Below are 18,116 nucleotides of genomic sequence, written 5' to 3' on the forward strand. Positions count from 1 at the left end.
GCACCATCAATTTGGGCAAAAATCTTGCTAAATAAAACAAGGATGCTTAAAGGAAACAAGGACAGCTACAGAAAGAGATCGCTAGCTCTTATTTATCTTAAATCATCACAAACAAAAGTATCACCAAGCAAAAAAAAAAGAGTAAAGGTAGCTCGAAATTCACTCGATGTTACAATGACAACAATTTTGTATGCAATAAAGTTTTCTGCTGACATTAATGATCAATCTCTATATAATGTCAGAGGGATTAAAGTTACAGTAATGAATTTCATAACCACTTTGACAGAATGAAGAGTTACTGGAAGTATGAAAATGGTACATATATAGTCTTATGGCACTGTACAATGTCACGAATGGTAATTGGCATGAAAAATTCAAGTTCTAAAATCATGAGAATGGGTTTAAGCTTTGTTTTGTGCTTGTGAGTCTCCAGTAGGAGCAGCTAGCAAGATTTTAGCCTAAATTGATGTTGCCAATAAAGAAAGGATAAATCAGATAATTAGGAAGTTTAACCATAATTTGAGGGGCTGTTATAATTAAATAAATACTGACCATTTGATGTAAAAATGGACAGCCATCAAAAAAATTAAAGGTGCACTGAAAGCACTGGACGGATGGTGTACTGGAGATGAGCCGATTCTAACAAAACCTATCATAGATCACCCTTTGCTCCTACATCTCTTCGTACTTTTTTAATGGCCCGAGAAGCTGGATAATGAAGATAATCTCAAGAAGTTTAGAATGGAATTTTAATTAGTATAATTAATTAGTTTGAAGTGACACATATACTAGTTAACAATTCTCAAGGGGCCAAAAAAAAAATAAAAAAATTAACGAGCTGTACGGATTGGAAGAAGTCCAAGTAAGAACGTTAGAACAATTATAAAAAGCATGATTAGATGATAAAGACTACTCGGTTTACATTATTTAATATCTGAGACTTGGACAAACTTAAAAATATTAGGAATGAAAAAGGAACATACATCGGAGAGTTGTCGCAGTCGTAAGGTATGCGTTGGAGATTTCGTGACTTGTTCAACCAATAATTTTTCTTCAAACGTTGGAAGATTAACATACAGCATATCCTGATTTGTTTATCTCCAACAGTAAGAAATGAGACGACCTAAGTAGTTTGAATATAATGATCGACTAGATGTGATTATTACATTTTTTGTTGCTAACAAAAAAAAATCTGTACTAAATATTGTTGGGATCAAAATAAAGAGCGTCAAGCAGAAGCTAACAATTGCTTTGTCTTTCCTTAATGAGAAATATGGTAATAATTTCTCTTTACTTAAAGAAAAATACGGTAAGAAAATCAGGGCAAAAACCCTAACAAATCTCCGCCTTTTGGCATGATTTTCAGACAAGATTTGATTCACCTTCTTCACGTGCAGGATCGTCATCACTATTGCTTGACATGTTTAAAAATGGAGCCCTTGCGGGTTAAAAGTATTATATCCCTTTCAAGTTAAAAGTTTTTGGAGACCTTGGGGGTTAAAAGTATTGGGGCCCTTTCAGGTTAAAAGTATTGGAGCACTTACGGTTAAAAATGAGCACTTTGCAGGGTTAAAAATATTTTTTTTGTTTTTTTTAAAGATATAGCAGTATCGTTTGAACTTTTTCTCCACGTGGAGTAGCTCAGATGTTTTTTCTTCTTATTTGATAAAAAGTCCTCATTATCGTCAATAGGCTGCAACTTGATATGAATCTGCCTTGAACCTGTATTCAACCTTGTAAAACCATTGGCTCTTATACCACTTATCGGGATCGAAATAATCAGGGCGTCATGCGGAAGCCAACAATTGCAAACCTTGAACGATGATAAATCAGAAAACAACAAAAATATACTAAAACGGCATAATATTATTATATGGTTTGGCCAATTGGCCTACATATAAAAACTAATATAAAAGCATAAAAATCTATTGAGAGAATAATCTCCCCCAAAATAAAACTTTTTAATGACTACATTGTGGATGTTATTATGTTTGTTGGGTTGTATGAGAGGGATTTTTCAATAAATAGAGGTCCAAAACCTTTCCTCCAAAAAAGGGTTAGCCAAAATAGAAGATTTTTTTTATTTTCCTTTTAGGAAAAGTAAAACCAGTAATGATAATACTTGGAAAAAGGGTTCAAAACACGCTTAAACTATGGCTGAAATTGCCATAACACACCCCAACTTTGCGGGGGTCCTATGACCCTCCCCACCCCCCCCCCCCCCCCCCCCCCCAAAACCCGGACTCATTTTTTGTGTATTATTGACGTGTTTATATGGTGACCTGGACAAGCAAGTGAGCAAACACTTTTTGAGAGCATAAAGGTAAACTTAAAACTAAATGGACCAGTATGTATTTGCCACGTAGCAGTCGAAATAATCTCTTTTGTTTTTTTGTATTATTAATTCCACCAACTAAAAACTCCAATGACAGGAGTTGGTGTTATTCCACTGATTTCCACTGTTGAGTTCGACAGTTGAGTTCTTCAAATTGACGATGCTGCTTTGAAGAGGTAAGTTTGGATTCCTTTAAATTTCTTCTCTTTATGTTACATTTTACGGCTTACAATTTCTTTCCCCAAAATTTCTATTTAAAAATTAGGGTTAGTTATGGAAGAAGTAAGATTGGATTTGAACAAAATGTTATGATTTGTATGATTAGTGGTAAAAATCGAGTGGAAGGGGGAGAGTTTTTTGGGTTTGTATTTGGGAAAGTTGAGAAATTATAAGACACGATCGATTTTAACTTTTCAACATCGTGTGCATACACTCGTTTGAGTTTGGGTGACTTTGTTGTCCAGTCACCATATAAACACGTCAATAATACACAAAAAATGAGTCCGGGGGGGGGGGGGGGAGTGGGTCATAGGACCCCGCAAAGTTGATGTGTGTTATGGAAATTTTGACCATAGTTTAATTGTGTTTTGAACCATTTTCCCATAATACTTTGTCTTTTCTTAAAGAGAAATACAGTTAGAAAATCAGGGCAAAAATCCTAATAAATATTTATATTGGAGCATAGATTAATGCAAAATTATTCTTGTTGGGATCGAAATAACAGGGCGTCATGCGGAAGCTAATAATTGCAGACCTTGAACGATGATAAATCTAAAGACAATGGAAATATACTAAAATGGCATAATATTTTAATAGGGTTTGGTCAATTGGCCTACATATAAAAAACTAACATAAAGAAAAGCATAAAGATTGTGGAGAGAAAAATTTCCCCATAAACAAGACTCTCTAAGTGACTACATTGTGGATGCTACTGTGTGTTTTCTATTGTATGGAAGGGATTCTTCAATATATAGAAGTCCAAAACCATTTCCTCCAAGAAAAGAACTAGCCAAATATGGAAGAGAATTATATTTTCCTTTCAGGAAAACCAAAGTACTTATGGTTATACTTTGACTTTCCTTCAAAAGAAAAGTAAAACTCAGATATGGTAAGAAAATCAGAGCAAAACCCTAACAAATCTCCCCTTTTGGCTTGGATTTTCTTGACAAAAGCTGATCCGTATTCTTCACATAATCTTCATCACTATTGTTTGCCATGATTAAAAATAAGGTTTAAAATATTGTGGTTAAAAATTGGTTTAAAAATATTTTGTTTTTATTTTGAAAGATGCAGCAGCAGAAATGTTGAAAATATGGTTGAAACTTCGTCTCCACACGTAGCACTTCAAACTCTTTTTTTCGTTTTTTTTTTTTTTTTTTTTGACAAAAAATCTTGATTATCGTCAAATTGGTTGCTCTTGATTTGAACCTGTCTTCAACCTCGTTAAACCATTGGCTCTGATACCACTTGTTGGGATCGAAATAACGGGCCGTCACGCGGAAGCTAATAATTGCAAAGCTTGAACGACAATAAATCAAAAGGCAATGGAAATATACTAAAATGGCATAGTATTTTAATAGAGTTTGGCCAATTGACCTACATATGAAAAAATAATATAAAGAAAAGCATAAAGATTGTGGAGAGAAAAATCTCCCCATAAACAAGACTCTCTAAACGACTACATTGTGGATGCTACTTTGTGTTTTGTATTGTATGGAAGGGATTCTTCAATATATAGAAGTCCAAAACCTTTTCCTCCAAGAAAAGAACTAGCGAAATATAGAAGAGAATTATATTTTCCGTTCAGAAAAAGCAAAGTAATTATGGTTATACTTTGACTTTCCTTCAAAAGAAAAGTAAAACTCAAATATGGTAAGAAAATCGGGGAAAAACCCTAACAAATCTCCAGTGTCAAACTATGAAAGATATCAATGAGGCAACACCCATGCCAATCCCTGATGATGCTGACTAATATAAATATTTGCTATAAATGATGAATTTCCGATTGTTTCACTAATACTTTATTGAGATTGATGTGAATATGCGTTAAGTTTCACAAAATGTGGACTATATTATATCTCACACGTCCATATATATTCATGCCTGATTCTTTTAATTCTCATAAGTCGAGCATATGGAATTGTTTTTTTTTTTTTTTTTAATAATGGCTGGTGGCAGTGAGACTTGAATTCAGGACCTTTGTTTACTCTGATACCTTATTGAAGTGTGACCATCTCATCTAGAAGTTTAAGTTGTTAAAAAAATTATACTTTTAATTACTTAATTATCTTATATCTCAACACGTACAAAGCATTTTGAGGTTGATCAATTTCCACTTGGACTAAGGTGAATTCACCCACACCGTCACCTTAGTTGAGAAAGAATAAATTTTCTTATTATGTATAACGTAGTCATCACAATCCTCACTTCATGAGGTAAATTTTCAGGATGGGTTATGTTGGAAATTGAGTTTTGACGATTAAAAAACATGCAGCTATAATAGGTGGTTGTTGTAAGCTACAGAACATGGTTCTGATAGTTGATTCTTGTATAGTGCCTTGCACATAATACTAGTCGGGGTAGGATTCACTTTCGCACGATATAGCTATTTATTTCGAGCATATTGACCTAAAATCCGCCTAATTAATAGAGAATCTTGATAGGTATATTTATTGCCAACTTAAAGACCAAGATGTTAAGGAAGCCGAGTTATAGTTGGAATAGTATTATCACATACGCTTCATTTATTCTCTCGGGTTAAGAGAACTTCTACAACCTTACATGTATATCTCTAACCCATGTTGCTGACAATGTACTATTATACACCTGGCGGTATATTTCATAAGATGTGTTTCATTTGAAAGGATAAACTAGACTTTTTTCATCACCCCATCCAAGGAAGATCGAATAAAAGATCTTCCCATTAATGCTTTCATTTCTACCGGCTATGATACTGGTAAATAGCCCTCTTCCTTGTCTTCGACACGGTTGTTCTTCCTTCTCTGTATGTGGGTTTCAAATAGTTATTCTTATTTAAAAGTCAAAAAATGGAGATATTTTCACTTTAACGTTTGAGATTATCTTCTTGCAAATCCCCGCACCTACATCGATAACTTGAGAGAACACAAAGCAAGAAGAACACCCTGTGAGCGCGAGAGAGATCAAACTGAAGAACCACATTCAAGCATTTAATTTATTTTAGTTCTTTAGTTTGTCTATATAGATCTTATAGAGTTATAGTAGGTGTTTTAAGTTGCAACCTTATTGATTTATTCAAGAAGCATTGTTTTGAGGCTTTCAGAGATCAAGTAACTTTTGATTTTAGGCTAAGAGTTTAGCTTGGAGGTAGTAGCTACAATCTCGTTGATTGTAGGCTGTTAAGTGGGTAGGATAGTCTCTTAGGTTGTACGTAATTGTTTTATACGTAATTATTTTGACTCTTAAACTACTCATTATTTTAGTGAAGTGTTTTGAGAGGACTCCCATAGGTGGATCGTTGTTTTTATCTCCTATGAGCAAGGAAGTTTTCCATGTAAAAACTCCTGTCTTATTTACATTCCGCGCTTACTTGTTACAAGAGTTAGTACAACCAATTTCGAGAACCTGGTTCTAGTGTTGAATGTTGTATTACTAGATCTGTTAGTAGGTAAAATTTTAATAGGCCAAAAATCTACTAAAACATTATTTGAACCCCTCCCCCCCTTCCCCCCGCGCGCCAGGTAAGATACATTTTTTCTTCTTAACAATATGCACATCGACTTCATTGAAACTATGAATTTAACATAGACTATAATGAAGCCATAAACATGACCAAGATGGAAACGAAATATGCTCACACCAATGAAGCCATAAACATGACCAAGATGGAAACGAAAGATGCTCACACCATAGCAGGTACCTGCTTGAGCGCCTAAAGAAATCAAGGCTTAGCCATCCTTACAGGGTGAGAAATCAAATAGCGGTCTGTGTAGAAAAAAGAGCCTAAACTATTATATGTATGGAAGATTAATATACGCTCTATGATTTAATAAACGCCCTCGATCTTTTGCATTAAAATATTATGTACATGACCAGAATGGAAATATTCTATTGAACTATTCCTAGCCATAGCTTGAATATATATTACATATATAATATTATCTTTCAAAGACAAAGAAAAGAATAACAATATGCACATCAGCTCTGAAAGTAAATTTACGATAAGAGTGTATGTATTTGTTTGCATAATTTGGTTCCTAAGAAGGTAAAGTATTACACAGAAGTATGGAACAAATGTTTGTATCTCCGGTAAAGGTGAAGAAGATGGAACAAAAAGAGGAAAGGCAGAAAATTCAAAGAAGGATACAGGACAACAAGATCATGCCCAAATATGCAATCAACGAATTGGGCCCAATTTGGAATGTTTGCACAAAAAGGCCCGAACGAATTCCTCTTCAGTCCACACACAAGCTCAACCTGATGACTCACAAATATTAGAAGCTTCCAGTATTCCTTTGTGTATAGCTCATTGTTGTTTGTTAGAGGCAACAAGTAATTATAAGATAAGTGTACAAATTAGATAGGATTTATTTCTACACTGTAACGACCCGGTTTGGTCGTTTTAGGCATTTTACTCTCTTTCCCAAAAATACCCTTCTTGTAGTCTCTTTTATGTATTTATGACTTGCGGGGATGGGTGACGCGGTTCCCGAGGCTATTGTGCGAGTCTTGGTTGGATTTGAGGATTCTAGAGTTTCTAATTGAATAAGTGAAAAAGAGTTGACCACTAGTTGACTTTTGGGAAACTGTATCAGGAATCGAATTCTAATAGTTCTGTTAGGTCCAAAAGGTGATTTTTGACTTAGTTGAGCCTTTGGTTTGGGTCCCGAGGCGTCCGTTTGTGTTTTGGGTCATTGGTTGGAAATGTTGGTTTTGGTTGGTTGGAGTTAACTTGGATCAACATCGGGTCAAGGCAACGTCTTTTGGGGAATTCAAGTGCGCGAGCGAGTTCGTAGCGTGATTTCTGATAAGGTAGCATGTTTGGTTTGTGTTCATGGGTTTGGATCGGACTTTGTGAAAAAACACGAAAAGGTTTTTCCATGAGATGGGAATTGAAAACGATTTTCCCCACACGAAGTTTGTGAATAAGTAATTGTCTGATAATGAGCAAGGAATATTCGTCTTTTGCTAAACAGAATGGATTGAACTCATAATTCATTAGATGCTTTTTATGAATGTCAAGTAAGTATTGTAAGTAAACTGCTTCCGGTTGTTCAATCATTTGATAACCAAAGTCATTCTTTGATAAATGATCACTATGAGTCAGATTCAATAGAATTTGATAGATCCTATTTTCTGTTGCTACGTAAAGTCTTCAGAGTACAATTAACCTCTGGATTTGAAATCACTGCTTATATACTCGGTATTGGCCATAATTCACAAGAACATTCTGTAGTCTTAGTCTGAGGGGGAAGGGTTAATGTTACATCTTGGAGATTTCGGATTTGATGCATTGAGTAGACCAACGCGAGCTTAAGGTGAACATGAAGTCCTTATGAAACTAAGTAGAGTATTTGATAACTTTAAGCGCGTACCATAAGATTTTGAAGTCATCTGAATAGGTGAAACTAAGTTCGTCGAAGGAAGTGAAATGTAAGTCATGTTTGGGAAGGTTTTCGCAACAATCGAGCTACAATTCATATAGTAATGTCTTGAGAGGGGAGCTATAGGGCCCCTTAGATGATTAATGAAGTGTTATACAAGTTCCAAGAAGGTTCCACAAGGATTGGGAGTCAAGCGAATCGACGAGAATAAATTTCGAAAAAATTTGGGTTGTACGGCCACTTATACGGACCGTATACGGCCCGTACAATGGTCCGTATAACTATTCCAGATAGGGGAAAATCCCTGGTGGGATTATACCGTATAATTGGCCGTATAATCGGGTCGGACCAGTTTTTTCTTTTTTATATATGGACGACCGTTGTTCTATTTTCTCATTTAACACTTTCCCCAAACTCTTAAAAGCTCTAGAACCTTCCTCCAAGCATATTCCACACAAACCCAAGAGAAATCAAAGATCAAATAGCAAGAATCAAGATATTCAAGTGTTAGGAGCCTCACTAGGGTTGTAGGATTCAAGAATTCCTTGGGTGTTAAAGTTAGGGTTTCACTCGAATTGGTAACTTGATCCAAAGCTCATTCCTATGAGATAAAAGGTTAGTTTTCATGTCTATTCCATGTTATTAAGCATGCTTGGTTGTTGAATAACTTGGGTGAGGGAAGAAAGTAGAAGATGAAGCTCAAATGTAGATTTAATGATATTTTTGAGTGGTGAATTAACTTGAGTCATGATTCCTAGTACACGATGGGTATAATCTTGTTGTGGGTGGTACTAATGTGGTTGAGGAAGTATTGTATGTAAGTAAATATGGTGTTATATTGTAGCTATTATATGAATGATCTTGGAAAGGAGTTTTGAGGGTTGGATGATGCTTAACTTGAATGAAGCCTCTTGATTATGGTATTGTTAATAATGTCAATGTTGTTGGGAGTTGTTTTGGACTTTGGTAGAAGTGGATGAAATAGGGGAAATGCTGCCCAATTTTCGCCTGCTTATGAATCATACTAGTTTGAACTTAAGAGTGTCTTTAAGACTTAACATTGGTATGAATCCTTTTAAATGTAGATTTCTCAAGCTATGGAGGTGAACGTTAAGTAGTTAAGGAGATGTAAAGGTATGTAAGGCTAACCCTTCTTTCTTAAGGCATGATTCCACTGTTGTATACCATCACGTGAATTCCATAATGTCTTCCATGATGACTTCATTCATAGAATCACTAAAGCTCATAGTTCTTGATATTCTCATGATACCATTGGTTCCATCCTGTGATATTTGATCCTCTAAGGAAGGATATAGCGCAAATGATGATGTTGATGATACTTATGTAATCCTATATGTATATATATATATATATATATATATATATATATATGGCTATTAAGTAACACCGAGCTTATATGGCCGGGTATGATATCTATTGTGCGCGCAACACTGCAGTTGGGTACGGATAACACTGAGCCTTGGTAGGGCCAGGGATGTATAACACCGAACCTTGTCATAGTCGGGTATCTGTGACACCGAATCTCTATGGTCCGGTATGGTACTACTATATATGTATGTGTATTCAACGGAAGGTTTTTGCTGGAGAAAGAGTAAGTAAATATGATGAACGTCACTAGAGGTCTAAATGGCCCTCCTATCTCATGGCTCTTCTATCTAATGTTATCTTTCATATCTTTGTTATGTTATTGGTTATGCCTTACATACTCAGTATATTATTCGTACTGACGTCCTTTTTATTTGTGGACACTGCCTCATGCCCGCAGGTGGACAGGGGGATAGACTTGATCCTTAGGCTGCTTATCAAAAGATTGCGTAGAGGAGCTCCATTCGATTCGGAGCTGCAGCTATTGGTCCTATTCTTTTGTGTATATACATATGGGCATGGCAGGGCCCTGTCCCGTCTATATGATACTACATGTTCTTCTTAGAGGCTCGTAAACAGTTGTGTATAGCTAGATGTTCCTTAGCCTTGTCGGCTCACATTTTGTATATCATTTTGTTAGCCTTGTCGACTAGTATATATGTATATGGGAATAGTTGATGCTGTTGATATAAAAGTGCTCTTGCCCGATAAGATTTGTATTATTGATGCATAGAAATTGCGAGTTAGCCATGTGGCTCACCTAGTTATGATTGTGAGAGTATGATGAGAGGTGCCCGGGTGGGTTAGCTCCGGGGTGCCTGTCATGGCCCTTCGGTTGGGTCGTGACAGTTAAGGACTTACCCGGTGTGAGATATCACATTATTCGGGTAGGGGACCGCACCTGCGGGCCCGCCTTTGCGGGGTTTGGTCCGCAGGTGCGAGAAATCGTGGGCTGGGGGGCCGCATCTGCGGATTTTTTCCCGCCCCTGCGTGTGTGGGATTTTAAGTGGAGACCGCTCCTGCAGCCTTTTCTCCGTAGATGCTAGCCCGCACCTGAGAGGAAAGGTCCGCATAAGCGGAAAACGCTGGGATCAGAGACCCTTTGTTTCCTAAATATGAACCTAGACTTCATAAGTTCATATTTTGGGTTGAGAGCTCTTTTGGGCGAATTCAGGTGTTTAGGCTTCAATTCTTCTGGGGGTAAGATTCTAAGCTCTAAATTTATATTTTTCACTAGTCTAATCTCGTATTTAACCTTGTACTTATGTTGGATTGGTGAAATTGGGGGTTGTAGCCCTAAAATTTAAGAGAGGGTTTTTCTTGAAGTTGAAGGTCAATTGGATGGCTTTTTAAATGGTTCTTTTGGATTTAGACTAGTAAGGCTTTGGGTAAACTATTTTTCAAACAAAATTTCAGTTTTGCTCCTGTGGGCCAGGGGTCATTTCTTAAGGTTGTTTTTGAGTTCAAATTAGAAATATAGTAATATGGGTATCCTTAGGTTCATATACTAATGTAGAGTACTTATTTGATAGACTTTGATCGTTCAGGGGCTCTCCACAAGGGGAAGGCATTGGCTTGATTGCTCGTGACTCCCGTTCGGCCTTTGAGGTAGGTTATGGTTTACCTTCATTAGACTCTGATTAGAGAATCATATGTAGATGGTACATATTGACGGGGAAAGCATGATAGGCCTTCTAGAATGGTTGTGGTGATGAATCCAGTGGCTTGGTATGGATGTTGTTATGTGGGCTTGTCGCCATGTTTGCTAATATGTTGTAATTATTGATTGATCTACCTTAGCACTTGATACCTCACTTATCTTATGAAAAAAGGGAAGGACAATATTAACTACTTGGGTTGTGTTCAGCATTCATGACATGCATCTACTAATTCTATTATTTGCGAGGCTGTTGAATTTGATTCCATGCATTGACATGCCTTCCATTTAAATACATGATTGGTTATGATGGTGAGAAAGTAATTGAAAGCTTCCGAGGTCTTTGCCGGAGAGCGAGAGTGATGGCCTGTTGTCACGACCCGACTACGGGCCATGACGGGTATCCGGGGCTAACCACCGAACACCGCTCATTCTGCTACTCATCTGCTCTCATTCATATCTTATGCTCATAATCATAGGAAACTATCATCATTTGAAACATATTTACTTTCATAAGCATAAGCCCTTCGGCTACCAAAATTTTATATATATATATATATATATATATATATATATATATATATATATATATATATATATATATATATATATATATATGTATGTATGTATATATACATGAAGATTGTGAGACCATACTACCCACACTGCGTATCTACGAGCCTCTACTAGAATACTAGACATATGGACTGGACAGGACCCCGTCGTGCCCAAAATATATACACATACATATACCAAAAGAATAATCAATGGCACCTCCGGAAAAGTGGAGTGCTCACAATCAGCTAGTGGCTCCTATGAGTCTGGATCGCCTCCCTGTCTACCTGTGGGCATGAACACAGCGTCCAAAGAAAACGGACGTCAGTACGAATATTGTACTGAGTATGAAAGGCATAAACAATAATAAAACATTAATAAAATGAGGAGGCATCAAATGAGGAGCAATCTGTAACTGATTTAATCATAAAAGAAATAATGCAAGCTGGCTTACTCTCATACTCATCATCATATCATATATGCATAAATGTATAGACTGCCCGACCATATAGGTACGGTGTGATAATCAATAACATTAGCCCGCATCCAGGCCTCCTGCGTCCGGGGTACCACCTCATGCCGCCCACTAGTGGTGCTGCCCATGCCATTTGGCCATGGTGTATAGCTGCCCGCCTTGGCGGTGACTGCCCGGCCATATAGGCGCGGTGTAATATCATCATATGCTCATCATAATATGCTCATAATAATATGCTTATCCTAACTCATCATAATGCATGCAGACTTATAGATAATCATACTCTATCGGGGTGACGTAAGGTCGTGGACCCCCGATTTCATTATGGGACATTCATAAGCATTCTGCCTCACCTTGAAGGAACAAGCATAAGGTGAGTGTATACAATTATCAACATCAATAGATTATAAATAGCATCATTAGCTTCATAGGAACATCATGTCATGGCTCTCGAGTCTTTAGACTTTAGCTTACCATCATCATTATCGTACTCATATCGTGTCTCTTATCTTATATAGCTATTCATGAACGAGGACTCTTAACTTTCATGAAGATAGGAAATTCATAAGGAAGGAGGGGACTCATACTATAAGATTCATGCCTTAGGAAGAAAGGTTGAGCCCTACATACCTTCGTCGTTTAACCACTCTATTGCTTGCTCGTCCTCCTTTAATGCTCACGTCTTTACCTTCAAGAGAGTTTGTATCGTCGTTAGCTAGGCAATCACAAAATCGTGCTTCTTAAGGCTAAAGAAAATTGGGCAGCGTTTCCTTTGTTTATACTACTTTCCGCCATATTCCATATCAACTCCCAACATTCATAACAACAATCATAATTTTACTAACAACAATCGTCATTCACTTACATGATTCGCATTTCACAGTTTCATTCCAATTCTCCATAATCATAACCCAAGTCCATTATTGCGTTCTTTCACATATAATACTCATTCCATGTTCTAAATATCATTTATAACGTATTTGTAATCTCAACATAACCATTTTCATGATTCATTCCAACTACTACTCAACAATGACACTATTCACCCATTTATGACCCATTTTCTATGCTTTTCTACAATCCGTGTGTTTCAACTTATTAATACTTCAAACAACATAGAAAGACCATGAAACTTACCTTAGATGATGGAGTAATAAGCCTTGAGGGGTAATACGCCTTTTTCACCAAAACCCTATTTCACCTTTCTTGAGATTTCTTGAGTTGGATGACTTTAATGAGGTTTCCTTCACTTGATTCACTTCAATTCTTGTTATTGATCCTTGATTCCCTTTGTTTTCTTGTGGATGAAATATAGAGAAGGTTATAGAGGTCTTGAGAGATGGAAGAAGTTGGTGGAAATGAAATAAATGAAGTGGGCATCACATTTAAAGACTTGGAACATTTCAGTCGTCGGGAGTTCCACGGACTGTTCCACGGTCCGTGGAACCTTGTGGCCGTGGAAGCGGTCGTGGTTCATGACCAGCCAACCATCTTCTGCCGGGCAGTTCCCACGGACACATCCACGGTCCGTGGATCATGATGTTGTCCGTGGAGCATGGTCGTGGAACTCACAGTTTCGCCGAAGTTGTTCCCGTCGTTTCGTTCGATCTCCAATCCTTATGGAACCTTCTTATCACTTGCTTATCACTTCATTATCAATCTAAGGGATATTATAACTCTTCTCCAAAACATCCTTAAGACATCATTAACTTGATGCTCGAAATTTTGCCCGACACACTCAACTTATAACTCGCTTTCCTTAACAACTTTCTTGCCTCAACTCGAATGTCTTTGGAAATCTTAATTAGGATTATCAAATACTATTTCTTGCTTATCCAAACCTTGCATACATCATGCCCTTCGTTAGTCCATTCAATGTGCGCTAAGGGGAAATTTCCTAGGTGTAACACCTGTGTGGCAATTGGTAAGAATGATGGCATGTATGGCAATTGATACATGGACTTCGCGGGTCCTCCATGGGTCATGACTTTGAGTCATAGCCCTTAGCATGTGTGTACGAGAGTGGAGAGTTGGCCTGCGTGGCACTGCATTGCATTGCATTACATTCATTCACGCATGACTGTTTACTGATGAATTACATGCCCTATCTGAAGCGGTAACAAGAAAATTGTTTCGTGATTATACTTGATTGCCTTATCTACCTTACTTGTTAATTTCTTCATCCTATATGCGTTATCTAATCGTTGTCGGCCTATGATGCCTATGATTACTAGTGTTGTACTCATACTACTCTTGCTGCACTTTTTGTTAAGTGCAGAGTTTGATCCAAGATCCAGTTCGCGACCTCGAGAGTGATTCCGAGGCTTTCCATCAGGAGATCTTAGGGTGAGCCATTAGCCGGATCTGCAGCCCTGGATCTTTTCTTATGATTGTTCTGTCTATTTCTGATTCATAGACAGTTTCCTATTTCAGTATTTTGAGACTTGTATTCCAGTATTTTTTATATTGTATTAAGTATTAGAAGCTCTTGTACGAGTTCAGACCAAGGTTTGGGGTTGTATTAAGGGGATGGTTCTCCCACTAGGGGGATAGCGTGGGTGCCATCATGACTCGCGAAATGGGTCGTGACATATATAAACATTGCACTGTACAGCTAAAAGATTCATTCAATGCACAGCAGAAAATCTAAAATAATATTTTGCTATTTTTTATTTCCAATATGGTATCAGATTAGGTTCTGTAAAGAATCCTACTCGACACTTTCTTGTTTCAGCTATCTGCATTTTTTCAGTCATCTTTTCCTTTAGCTTTTTTGCTTGAGAAATGGAAGAAACCCCCAATATTACTGGAACAGGTGCACAAATAGTTGTTGTGGAGGTTGTTGATGCCTCACATCCTTACTTTCTTTCCCCCTCGGATTCACCGGGAATGCTCCTGGTTAACTCTTTCTTTTGATGGTAAGAGTTTTCCTGGATGGAGGAGAGGTTTACTAATTGTACTTAAATCAAAAAACAAAGCATGCTTCATTTATGGTTCCTCTCCAAAACTAGCAGTTGATTCAAATCCACTCAGACCTTGGGGCAGAGCAAATAACATGGTAATTTATTGGCCTTTAAACTCCCTTTCTAGAGAGATGTCTGAAAGTGTTATATACTCTACCACTGCTAAGAACTTTGGAGTGATCTTGAGGCCAGATTTGGCCAAAGCAGTGGAGCAAACCTCTTTCAATTGTCAGTGACTTGGTTCAAAGTGCTAGTGACATAGCAACCTACTACACCAAGATGAAGATTCTGGGGGATGAGCCTGATAGCTTGAACACTTTCACTTTGTGTAGCTGTCTTTGTACCTATGAAGCAAAGTGTAAGCATGTTAAGGCTAAACAAGATGAAAGGTTAATACAGTTCCTTATGGTACTTAATGATAGCTATTGTTGTGCAAGAGGTAATATCCTAATGATTTCAACTCCTCCTAGTATTGCCAGTGCATATGCCCTCTTAATGTAAGAGGCAAAAACAGAGGGAAATACATAACGCACCTAAATATCCACGAGAAACTTCTTTGTTTTTAGTTACTGGGCAGAACAATGGAGGGCAGAGACCATATGGTTCAAAACCCAAAGGGCAGAAAACTTTCTATGATAACAAGAAATATGGGGTGATTTGCGGATATTGCAAGAAGATTGGCCACACAATTGATAAATGTTACAAAATACATGGATATCAATCATATTCCACATTTACCAAAAGAAATTTTCAGAATTCTGTGTAGGGAAACAATGTGGTAACAGAAGAAGTAAATGGTGACCAGTTTATGTACAATATGGACAACAATGAAAAGAACAAACCTCTCAGGCTGGAGCAGCTGAATCAGATAGTGCAGATGCTACATCAAGTGAAGAATGGTGACCAAAATACAGATTCCCTTATTTCACCTAATGATAACTGTGCTGGTAGAATTCCCATTCCATTTTCTTTTAATTCTATTCCTTCTAACCTCATCAGTACTAAAAGGTCCTGAATTATAGACTCAGGTGCAACTGAGCACATAAGTTTCAATAGAGATCTGTTCATTACTCGCCATCCTTTACCTCAAGCTATCTATATTAATCTACCAAATTCTCAAAGAGTCAAAGTAATTTGTACAGGTTCTGTCAGGTTGTTTACTCAAATGATCATACATGATGTTCGTTTTATTCCAAATTTCCATTACAATCTATTATCTGTTCACAAATTGTGCCAACATTTTCATTTACTTCTTATGTTTAATTTCACTCATTATCTCTTACAGGGCCCTTAAATGAAGAGCCCCAAGGCCCTTGGTGATTCCTACAAAGGTCTATATGTGTTGAAGCCCAATCCTTTAGTAGTGTCTAAGTATGATAGGACCTGTAATGCTAATCTTAGTTCTGTTTTTCAATCAAATCGCAATGTGCCATGTAGTTTGTCTTATGTTTTCAATCAAAAGGCAATATGCCATGTAGTGTGTCTTCTATTTCAAAATTTGATGTATCCAACAGGATGTGGCACAATAGGCTAGACCACATGCCTTTGTCAAACATGAAAAACATCAATGAAATTTTCAATTTTGTTTGTTCTAAATTCAATGTTCCTTGTGAAATTTGTCCTTTGGCCAAGCATGCTAAACTTCCCTTCCCCAACAGTCATATTTCTTCTGAAAAACCTTTTGATTTGATACATATTGACACTTGGGGACTACATAAAATCCCTAGTTATGATGATTTCAAATACTTCCTCACCTTAGTAGATGACTATAGTAGAGGAACTTGAACCTATTTGTTAGCTACCAAAAGCAATGCATTTCCTATTTTTTTAAAAATTCTCCTCATCATTGAAAGATAGTTTAATCTAAAGGTCAAAATAATAAGATCAGATAATGCTTGGAAATTGATAAGTGTTTATGAATCCTCTAAATTTTTATGTTCTCAAGGCATTCTACACCAAACCTGTTGTGTTGCAACACCACAACAAAATGTCATTGTAGAAAGAAAACACAGACATTTATAAGGTGTCCAGGGCTATTTTATTCTAGTCTAAACTCTCTCAGAAATTTTGGGGAGATTGTGTCATGACATCCACTTTTCAAATCAACAAATGTCCTATACCGGAATTCTGAATTTTAAGACTCCTTTTGAAAAATTATTCAGTAAGCAACCTAATTATTCCATTCTTAAATGTTTTGGGTGTGTAAGTTTTGCTTCTACTTTATCTCAGGGAAGATCCAAATTAGACCCTAGAGCAGAAGCTTTTATATTCTTAGCATATCCCTTTGGTAAAAAGGGTTATAAATTATTCAGTCCTGTCACTCAAAAAATATTTGTGTCCAGAAATGTGATCTTTCATGAGAACATTTTCCCTTACTCATCTCTCATTCAGTCTCCTCCTATTTTTCTTATTCCTCCTTCTATCATCACTCCCACTGAATATGTCCTATGGTTCTCACTCCCCTCAACAGAATTTCAATCCCAATTCTGCTAATTCATTGCCTATTCCACAAAATTTTCCTGTTCCTATCCCTCCCAATGATCTCCCTCCTGTTAATCCTACAATCTTAAGAAGATCTACTAGAGCTACTAAGACTCCTGCCTATTTCGAGGATTATGTTTGTAACACTATACACTTAGTAGATGTCTCTACAACTTATTTTTTTTCCCCGCCCCTTCTTTTTCTATTTCTGGGCTTTCTTCTTCAAATCAACACATACTTAACACCCTTTCTACTTTTCAAGAACCAACAAGTTACTCACAGGCTATTCTACACCCTGGGTGGACAAAAGCTATGGCAAGGAAAATTGATGCTTCGGTTCTCAATGACACTTGGGATGTAGTTGAATTACCTAAAGGTCACAAGGCTTACCTTGCAAGTGAGTCTATAAGGTGAAGTTGAAATTAGATGGAACACTTGAAAGAATGAAAGCTCGATTAGTTATAAGGGGTGACATGCAAAGAGAGGGAATTGACTTTGATGAAACTTTTAACCCTGTTGTCAAGATGACATCAATTAGATGTCTATTATCAGTGGCATTAAAGAAAGGCTGGGGACTTTTTCGACTTGATGTGAACAATACGTTTCTATATGGCGATTTAGAAGAAGATGTTTTCATAAAATTTCCACCTGGTTTGCAGCCATCTAATCCTAGAGCCCGTTT

This window comes from Lycium ferocissimum, chromosome 6, assembly GCF_029784015.1.
Source record: "Lycium ferocissimum isolate CSIRO_LF1 chromosome 6, AGI_CSIRO_Lferr_CH_V1, whole genome shotgun sequence".
NCBI lineage: Eukaryota > Viridiplantae > Streptophyta > Magnoliopsida > Solanales > Solanaceae > Lycium > Lycium ferocissimum.